General features: G+C 33.5%; 2 non-coding genes across 2 annotated transcripts; both read left to right on the top strand.

Moving 5' to 3' along the window:
• The first annotated feature begins 2,536 nt into the window (after positions 1-2,536).
• On the top strand, positions 2,537-2,754 carry LOC120169216. Its single transcript, XR_005520644.1, has one exon. It is a non-coding gene; the product is annotated as a small nucleolar RNA U3 (small nucleolar RNA).
• Positions 2,755-5,355: 2,601 nt separating this feature from the next.
• On the top strand, positions 5,356-5,573 carry LOC120169217. Its single transcript, XR_005520645.1, has one exon. It is a non-coding gene; the product is annotated as a small nucleolar RNA U3 (small nucleolar RNA).
• The last annotated feature ends 4,819 nt before the right edge of the window (positions 5,574-10,392 follow it).

Here is a 10,392-nt window from a genome sequence, read left to right as displayed (position 1 = left end):
CATACGAAATTACTCGATGTGAAAATGTCTATGCGAACAAGATATACTTTGAATGACGAAATAATGAATAATTATGTGGTTAAAAGCCCAAGGTATGTGTATGAGGATTAGAGGTATAGTTGGCATGCCAAGAGTCGAGGGTTCTATGTGGTCATTCGGGACAAAACTATGTGGTCCTTCGGGATAAAACTATGTGGTCATTCGGGACAAATATGTGGCACTTCGGTGCAAATTATGTGAGTTGTGGTGACAACATTAGTGCACAACCTTAATGTACTCAAATACCTAGAGTTCTCAGTAGTATAATTGGGCATTTGAAAACAAAGTTATATAAATCGAATAATGTATAAAAGAATACATTCTTGTTATGAAAAGAAATTTGAATTTATTACGAAATGTCTATATGAAATGTTTCACACGTAGGTTTGAAGAAAATAGAAGATTAAAGCTTGAAGAGGACAACATACTCCCGCAAAGATCAGATCAGAACAATTTAAATATAGGTTTCTTGTAAATTTGTAAACTGTTGGCATGTACTACAAGTTTAAATTGAAATGCTATGATCTATTTTGTAAAATTATACTTTTGTATTTATGTAAATTATTAAGGTTTATTTAAATATGAATGCAAGTTTTTATTATTTACTTTAATGCAAGGGTTCCACCATTTAATTTGAATAAAAGTTTAAATATTTCCCTACTTGTTAATAGTCATTGATTTGAAAAGTTAATGTGACACCTCGGACTCGTATTTGGGTCGGGTACGGGTTAGGGGTGTTACATAAATGATGACCAAAAAATCCATAACTTGGATTTTGTTCAAGGTAAGTTGGATAACATGAATTTGGTTGGTAAGAATTAGAACCATGAGATGATTCACTAATTTCATTATCATTTGTAGTTGAACTATATGATGATGAAACTGCAAATGAATCATAAAAGTGTTCTCCCATCCTCATATGAGTTCTATCATCATCATCTCTTCTATTTTGTGATTCATTTGTTCTATACAAACCTAAATTATCATCGTAAGGATATCTGGACGTACCTTGATCTTCATGAAATGCATTAGCATAAATGTGTTCATATTCTGGTTGGTACGTACCTTAATTATCACCAACATGATCATCACAACCACCATCATCATCATCGTCGTCATCATTATCATCATCATAACTTGATGTCGATAGTTGAACATTTTCTTCATTAGATAGAGTAGGTGAACTGTTCATATCTTCACCTTGAGTTTCTTCATCAGTTTCATTAAGTAACTCCTCATGTAACCATGAGAAATTTTGTTCACTATCAAGTGTAGCATTCTATTTTTCTTCAATCGATTCCTTTAGTAGGTTATATTCTTCAAAAATATTTTCAAGATTAATCAGATTAAAACCCATTTCTAATTATTGTGCACTTTTCCTTTGCATGTGTCTCAGCTTCAACCTCATATTATAATGGACATAAACTAATTTTTGAAACTTTTTATGCTTGAGTCTATTTCTCTTCTTTGTATGGATCAAACTAAAAGTACTCCAATTGCGCTCAAAATTTGAATATGAAGTTGTTTGACTAAAAACTTTAACATCGATGCGTTGAAGTTGCGGTGCACAATTTTCATAATTAATTCACCATTCAGCTACAAAAACATAAATATTAAGATATAATTCATAAAGTATTTATACCAATATCTTTATTATCTACAAAACTATAGATGATAAATTCTTTTTGTTTACCAGGGTTAGTCTTCAAAATTGCAGCTTAAGCTAATGGTGTTCCAAAAGAATCCATTTTGTCTCGATATAGCAACAACTAAAAATTAAATGAAATTAGTTGTTTAAACATGATAATTTATGAGTTTTTTCAAATAATTTAAGTATATAAAATACATACCTGGTTCATTGCAAGAATTTGATCATTCAAGTTGGGTTCTATCCTCAGTATGACATTTCTAACTCCATTCATAGTTTCACGAATCACTTCACTTGTGTAATTGCCTCCGTATAGAAATTGTGAATTTAGAAAATATTCTACATAAAAAATAGCATAAAAAATATCTAAACAAGATATCACAATTTAAATTTAATTACCATATATATATAGATATATAATTTTAATAAGAAATATAGATTGATCGTGTTCTTTTACTTATCATTTGTCGTTAATTTAATTATTTCTTTTTAAAAAATATCAATTCACTATCGAGCTAACAATTGATGTAATAATCTTCAAATTTGATCCTGATTTGAAAAATGGATAATAGGTTAATTTTCACTTTTTTTCAAAGCAGGTCGCTCAAATAATAATTAAGTTATATTTAAGATAAAGTTTTTTTTTTACAAATTTTATATTTAACCATAATTTTATCTAGAAAAAAAGTCTAGACCATATATTCCTTTAAGGCTAAATAAATAAAGGAAGAATCGTGTAGGCTAAAGTTAAAACAGTGACTGTTATGTTGGAAGCTGAACAAAATCCCACACCGTGAAGAAAAGACCAAAGCGAATGATATTTAAAAGAGAACCGGGAGCCAAATGGGTACGACCTTACTTGAACAGGATCTGTTCTATAGGCTCGTACCTCTGTATCCTTGAGTTCTAAGGAGACAGGATTCCAAGTCTGGTTGATGAACCGAGGCTGTGTGATCAGAGCGTGATTACTGGTCTGGGTTGCTCACTGTTGGCCTACCACGACCGCAGAGGATCGTTCTCAGCTCGCATCGTCTAGCTGGGATGGTCACGCAGCTGTCTGACAGACTCCGATTCCCCTTTTTTTTTAACCCTGAAACTATTGCAGGATTTGATGTAATCGTTGAAAGCATCATGGGCTAATAGTCGAATATTATTTTCTTTCATGAGTGAAGATCCAATTACAAAAAATGTGTATAATTAAACCATAGAATCAAAACCTCGTTTGAAAATACTTTCTACACCTATATTTTTATTTAAATAAGGTATATATATGATTTATTAATTATAAATTATTTATAAATAATCATAAAATAAATCATTCATAGAGTCTTTAGGAATTAATTTGTTCCAAACTATTCATTTTCTTACAATTTAAATATATTTACCCCATATTTCTAAAATACCATATGCAATTATTGTATTAAAGTTTTTAAGATGATCTTTTTAATGACAATTAAATTATAAATCGGTCTATGAACGTGTTATCCAGATTACTCAATTTGGCTGCTGCTCGAGGCATGTTTGGCTACTATCCTAAGAGCAAAAAGATCAGTCTTACACACTTATCCTTTGCTGATGATTTGTTGATTTTTTTGCAAAGGTAATGTTGATTCAATTGTTGGCATCATTAGCGTATTAGATCAATTCTATGAAATGTCCGACCTCAAGCTTAATGCATGTAAAACGAAATTTTTTGCTGCTGGAATCTCATCAAGAACTTTAGATGCTATTAAGAAAATTTCTGGTTATAATTATGGAACCTTGCCTCTGAGGTACTTAGGAGTTCCATTAGTCACTCGAAAACTCTCCGAAAAAGACTGTGATATTTTAATTGAGAAAAGCAAAGCTAGGCTTCATCATTGGGCAGGAAAAAATTTGAGCTATGCAGGCAGACTGGAACTCATCAGATCAGTTCTGTTTAGTGTTACGAATTATTGGTGTAGACAGTTAATGCTACCCCAATCCATCTTAAACAAGATTGATCAACTTTGCTCCCGCTTTTTCTGGAAAGGAGAAGATAAAGCCGCTTCCGGAGCTAGGATAAGTTGGGATAAAGTCTGTCATTCAAAATCAGAAGGTGGGCTCGGACTGATTAATTTAAAATCCTGGAATAAAGCTTATCTTATGCACCTCATTAGAAAAATTCTCTCGGGTGAAGATTCTTTATGGGTTGCTTGGTTTAAAGAATATGTTTTGAAGGAGACCGACTTTTGGCAGCTGCAAATTCGTCCCAATGCAAGCTGGAGCTTTAACAGATTACTCAAATTAAGGGAAAAAAGCTTATCCTATCATTTCAACCGGTGCCAAATAGATTAGAGACATATGGGAGGAGGTTCGGATTAAGGGGGAAAAAGTTGCATGACAGAGATTGATTTGGTATCCACTTCACATTATGAAACATAGCTTGATAGCATGGATGGCTCACTTGGATAGACTTCCTACAAGAGTCAGACTTCGAAGAATGGGCATCACTACCGAAGGTAACTGTGTTTTATGCATTAATGCTTTGGAAACAAGAGATCATTTGTTCTTCCACTGCCCAATGGCTACATCCTTAAGGGATTCTATAATGAACCTTAATGGGTTGAGAAGATCTACTTCGTCATGGGGTGACATGGAAACATGGAAATGTGGTGCTTGGAAAGATAAATCACTTCTCACAACAATATTGAAGCTTGCTTGGTGTGCTTATATTTATACTCCGTGGGAGGAAAGGAATCGAAGAATGTTTCGAGGTAGCTCTAGACCAACCGAGGATCTTCTCAAAGTCATTAAGGAAAGCGAGGAATACAATTAAAAGGAAAAAATATTAATAGACTTGATAGTGTTAATCTCACTCTTTGTAATCCTAGGGGTATTGTCTAACCGATCATTTCTATTGTATAGTTGTATATAAACTTTTGTTGGTGATTGGTTTGTAGCATAACTCTGTTTCTCTGGGTAATAAAATTTGAATTATCCAAAAATAAATTATAAATCGAAAATGCAACTTATCGTACATGAGGGCGGTGGGACAGGTCGTCGGTGTCGGAATTGCGAACGCCACCATACGTGATGGTGTTCACGTGTCTCCATCTTTTTCATTTTACACCTAGTTTCATTAATCACTTCACTTGTGGAATTGCTTCCGTATAGAAATTGTGAATTTAGAAAATATTCTACATAAAAAATAGCATAAAAAATATCTAAACAAGATATCACAATTTAAATTTAATTACCATATATATATAGATATATAATTTTAATAAGAAATATAGATTGATCGTGTTCTTTTATTTATCATTTGTCGTTAATTTAATTATTTCTTTTTAAAAAAATATCAATTCACAATCGAGCTAACAATTGATGTAATAATCTTTAAATTTGATCCTGATTTGAAAAATGGATAATAGATTAATTTTCACTTTTTTTCAAAGCAGGTCGCTCAAATAATAATTAAGTTATATTTAAGATAAAGTTTTTTTTTACAAATTTTATATTTAACCATAATTTTATCTAGAAAAAAAGTCTAGACCATATATTCCTTTAAGGCTAAATAAATAAAGGAAGAAACGTGTAGGCTAAAGTTAAAACAGTGACTGTTATGTTGGAAGCTTAACAAAATCCCACACCGTGAAGAAAAGACCAAAGCGAATGGTATTTAAAAGAGAACCGGGAGCTAAATGGGCACGACCTTACTTGAACAGGATCTGTTCTATAGGCTCGTACCTCTGTATCCTTGAGTTCTAAGGAGACAGGATTCCAAGTCTGGTTGATGAACCGAGGCTGTGTGATCAGAGCGTGATTACTGGTCTGGGTTGCTTACTGTTGGCTTATCTCGACCGCAGAGGATCGTTCTCAGCTCGCACCGTCTAGCTGGGATGGTCACGCAGCTGTCTGACAGACTACGATTACCCTTTTTTAAACCTGAAACTATTGCAGGATGGGCTAATACTCGAATAATATTTTCAGCCGTTAAGCTTTATGTTTCAATTAGCTTAAAATCAGTTAATTACTGAGTAGTTGGTCAGTTATGAGTTGGTTAGATTATCATTATATAAAGAGTGGAAGTCTGTAAAAGAATGAATCTTGGTAGTTTGGAGATGGTGGATGACCGGGAATCTGCTGCTGCTGTTGAACAAGAGGTGGTTTCGGAAGTATCAATCACCACTGCCGGTAGAGCCGAACCGATTGCTCGGGGGTTGTTCGGTGGCGTTCCAAGCCTGGAGGAGACTCAAGAAGCCACTGCCGATCTGAAAGATGCACTGAACAAGTAAAGTAGATTCCTTTCAGATTTTTTTAAAAATCATTTTGGAAATTTGATTCTTTATGAATTCTTTAAAGCCCTTTTTGATGGATTTTCAGTAGTTCTTATGGTGTACTATATGAACAGTTGATTGCCTTCTTCATTTTAGAGTTTAAGTACTGATGTTATGATTGCATGCATGTGAAAATCATGTAACTATTTTACTGGATCTGTTACATAACTTTTGATTATTATTCCATTTTTTTATTTCAGGGTTTACGGTGGAGGCACTGCTCTGGAGTCCGGTGTTCGGTCGCTTTCGAACTCCGAGGGGACCAAAGATTGTGTTGCTTACGATGTTGCAGCCATTCGTGCATTAAAGTTACTCAATGAGAATACTGCAGTTCAGGTTGTGGTCATGTCTTTTATACTTCATACTAGGATGTTTTATTTACTTCTCTTACATGTAATTACATGACATAATATGTTTGATGGTTCTGGTTTTCCTCCCAGTCTAGTGTTGCTTCCATTGCTGCCGATCCGAATGTATGGAAAGCTGTACTGAACAATTCAGATGTTAGGGATTACATCAAGTCTAAGCAGACCAGTGAGAAGTTTTGCTCCTTTGTTTTATTGTTGCTTCCCTTATTTGATGCATCTTTTTACTAATTTTGATACATAATGTGTTGCAGATGACAAGTTTGAATATCAGGCATCTCCCCGGAGTTCCATATCTTCGGAGGATTATAAAGACAGCGATGGTGGAGATCCGTTTTCGGATTTTATCCAGAAAATCAAGACTAGCGTGGTTGAGATGGTGAGTAAAGTGACAAATTTATTCCATGGCCTCTTCAGCTTTCCTACGGCGGAAAAGGCGGAAGAAAATTTCGGATCGAACAATATCGATGAGACAATTGGAGCCACCTTGATGGCATTGGCAGTTCTTGTTATTATGGTAGTTCTTGTGAAACGAGGGTAGGTTATTCATAGCACTCTTTGAAGTAAATTTGCTGATGTTACAAACTCAAACTTCTGCTGGTTTTTATACCCTTATGGATGAATGATGATGATGAACATTACATGATTTTCATTAAGTTGGGAGGATCACTCCCATAATATATATGTATTATACTTAATTTAGATTAATCAATTAATAGATCGAATTACATATAAATAATTATATAAAAAATCAGTAGCTTTTATTAATAAAAAAGGAACAAGGACTTATTTGGTTAAGAAAAAGGTATGAAGGCATACTTAAAAAAATGTAATACTGTGAGGGTTTTTTTCTTCATTTGGTATATTAGTCTAATTTCAATAGGTCAAATTCGTTTATTTTTATGTATAAATTGAAGATTCAATCCATATACTCCGATTTAATCGAGTTCACTTTTTATATTTTAATCATGACTCATATTATACATAGGCACTACAAAATCAACTACTTACCAGGATTTTAAAAAACGGTCCGGGACAGCGATTTCGTCCGCGATATAGCCGCAAACACGTAAACCCGAAATAACCGAAAACTCGACCGCAACCGCAATTTGAAACCCTGCTACTTACACACAATGTAAAGACAAATAACAAATTTGATTTGACAAAATTTACAGTTATTATATGGATCATGACTATTAGTTGGTCTAACATGATGAAACATTAAGTTTTGTAAGTAAAATTTATGAGTTTGAATCTTAATATCGTAAGTGGAAAAATTAGATTAAGAGAGTCATTCTTATAATGAGTCTCTACAAGATTCAACATAGATCAACTGGTCAATAAATCAGAAAGCATGGTGTCAGAAAGCACGGTGATAGAACCCCTGGTCGAGAGCAATCGCCTCCAAGAACCAACCTATTTGTCTCCGGTACGCGTCTTTTCTTTTCCATCTATATCCATCGTACTTTTCATGTATGCGCACGTTATTTTATGGGTTGTTTTGGTATTGTTTATGTGTTTAGCTTTTGGGTGGTTGCCTGGGAAACTGCAGGAAAATGGAAGGAAGAAAGTATTTCTTTTAATTGGTTTTTTTAATGGGAAAGTTAAAGAAAATCTTGATATATTAAGTGGTCATGAAATGAAACCATGAAAGTATTGATATTGTCTATCCCTTTAATTCATTCAAAGAAGTAATTCATCAATCTTGAATAGATTAAGTATTAATAATTTAGGTTTGATATCACTCCTCTCCCTGTTTTGGGTTTTGTAATTTGATTTCTGCAAACATATTCGTTTGCATGTGTTGACCAGTTCATATTATGATGTAAGCTAATATGAATTTGTTTTTTCAGGGCTTAACAAACGCACTCCTCGGAGAAACTTCGAGAAGCCTTTTCATTTCCCAGTGTTTTGATATTCTTTGATCGTTCTTTTTTCCTAGTATTGCTTGGGCTTTGTTTCTTTAAGCTTACAGTTGGAAGTTGAAAAGATGAAGCAAAAAGAAAAAATAATGGTCCGGACTGGTATGTTTTCTGAGTAACTAGGAAACCAGTTCATAGGTGGAGGTAGGTACCGGGGTCTAGTAGGGCGAGTTGGTTTCAGAAATCATACCATTCTTGGTCATTCTGTTTTTTTTTCTTTAGCTTTTTACCTTCCAATTGTAAGCTTAAAGAAACAAACTCCAAGCAATGCAAGAAACACAGAACAATCAAAGAGTTGGCCTTCGGTTTTATGAGGATTCATATGGAGAAGATGAAGCTGAGGAGAGGGGAGTTTCCCAGTATCTTTTCTTGTATGCATTGTTTAGCTTTATGCTTCAATTAGTTTAAAATCAGTTAAGTTTCTGAGAGTAGTTGGTCAGCTATGAGTTGGTTAGGTTATTATTGTATAAAGAGTGGAAGTCTGTAAAAGAATGAATCTTGGTAGTTGGGAGATGGTGGATGACCGGGTATTTGCTGCTGGTGTTGAACAAGAGGAGGCTTCGGAAGTATTAACTGCTGCCTCCGGTAGGGCCGAATCGATTGCTCGGGTGTTGTTAGGTGGCATTCCAAGCCTGGAGGAGACTCAAGAAGCCACTGCCTATCTGAAAGATGCACTGGACAAGTAAAGTTGATCCCTTTCAGATTTTGTTTTTCAAAATCGTTTTAGAAGTTTGATTCTTTATGAATTCTTTAAAGGTCTTTTAATGAATTTTCAGTAGTTCTTATGGATATGAACAGTTGATTGCCTTCTTCATTTTAGGGTTTAGGTACTTATGATTGTATGTATGTGAACATCATGTAACATAATCTTTTGATTATGATTCCATTTGTATTTCAGGGTTTACGGTGGCAGCACTGCAGTTGAGGTTGTGGTCATGTCTTCTATACTTCAGAGTTCATATATGGTATTTGTTAACGATTGGACTAGCTTATGTATAAGTTATAATGTTTTAAAGTATAATGCCTGAATTTCAATTTTATCTTAAGTTTTGGGACCTACTCCATATAAAGTAGTACTTATAAGGCTAATATAAAAAAGTAGTCCCTACACAATTACACTTCATTCAAGTAATCCCTTATTCTCTTTTCAACCAAATAATCTCCATGTTTTTATATTCAAGATAGCTCTAAATTTTAACTAAATTTTTTAAAAAACTTTATTACATTTATTTATATTTCATGACAAATTATTAGTGTGGTAGAATGACATAGTCAATGGTAAATTTCAATCTTAGTTCCTCTAAAATTTGATGTTATAAATTGAAGCAATGCTAAACTGTATTTTGACCCCTCAAAATGATAATTTTCCAGTTTAATTCCTTTAAAGTTTTTATAATTATAAACTCAGTGGTACTAAAAATGACCAAATTAGAATACAAAGATTTAGTCTACAACTTTTTCATAGTATAGGGACTAACGAAAGCATTTTTAGCGAGGTGTATTACATCATATTCCTCTCCATTATGAGTAAGTTTACAAGTAGATAATCATATTTCAAGAAATAATAATTATTTTATAATCATATTTCAAGAAGTAATAATTATTTTATTTATCGATTGTAACAATTAGATTACTTTGATAGTAAATGTGTAGCATACATTAATTTTTTAGTTACATTTGAGTGATTGGATTATTACAGAGGATAAATAAAGTGATTATTTCCATTGGTATTTGATGATAAAATGACATGATTGTAATATTCGATAAATAAAATGACTTGATCGTGATTTTATAAATTTATGGGTAGACTACGTGTTTAGTACTTAAACTATCAGTTTTGGTCCGTTTTAATATTTAAACTTTCATTTTTCTCAAAATCATACTTAACGGACAGGTTCGCCAACCGTCGCGTCTATAGTCATCTGTCGCCGCATCTGTTGGCCGGTGAAGTACAAACTTTTTTTCCGCATCTTTTTGACCCTCTAGATGTGATTTTGGCATCTGTTTCATTGAGGAACACCTCAATTTCCCCAAATTGACGATGGACTCTTTGATTTCTTCAGCCTCCGATCTCTATGGTCCACCATCCGATGGGCCTAAAACTAGACTATATTGGTCGA

Source organism: Hibiscus syriacus, unplaced genomic scaffold (genome assembly GCF_006381635.1).
Source record: "Hibiscus syriacus cultivar Baekdansim isolate YM2019G1 unplaced genomic scaffold, ASM638163v2 tig00111754_pilon, whole genome shotgun sequence".
Taxonomy (NCBI): Eukaryota; Viridiplantae; Streptophyta; class Magnoliopsida; order Malvales; family Malvaceae; genus Hibiscus; species Hibiscus syriacus.
Note: the sequence above shows the minus strand (reverse complement) of the source record. Positions and strands in the feature narration are given on the sequence as shown.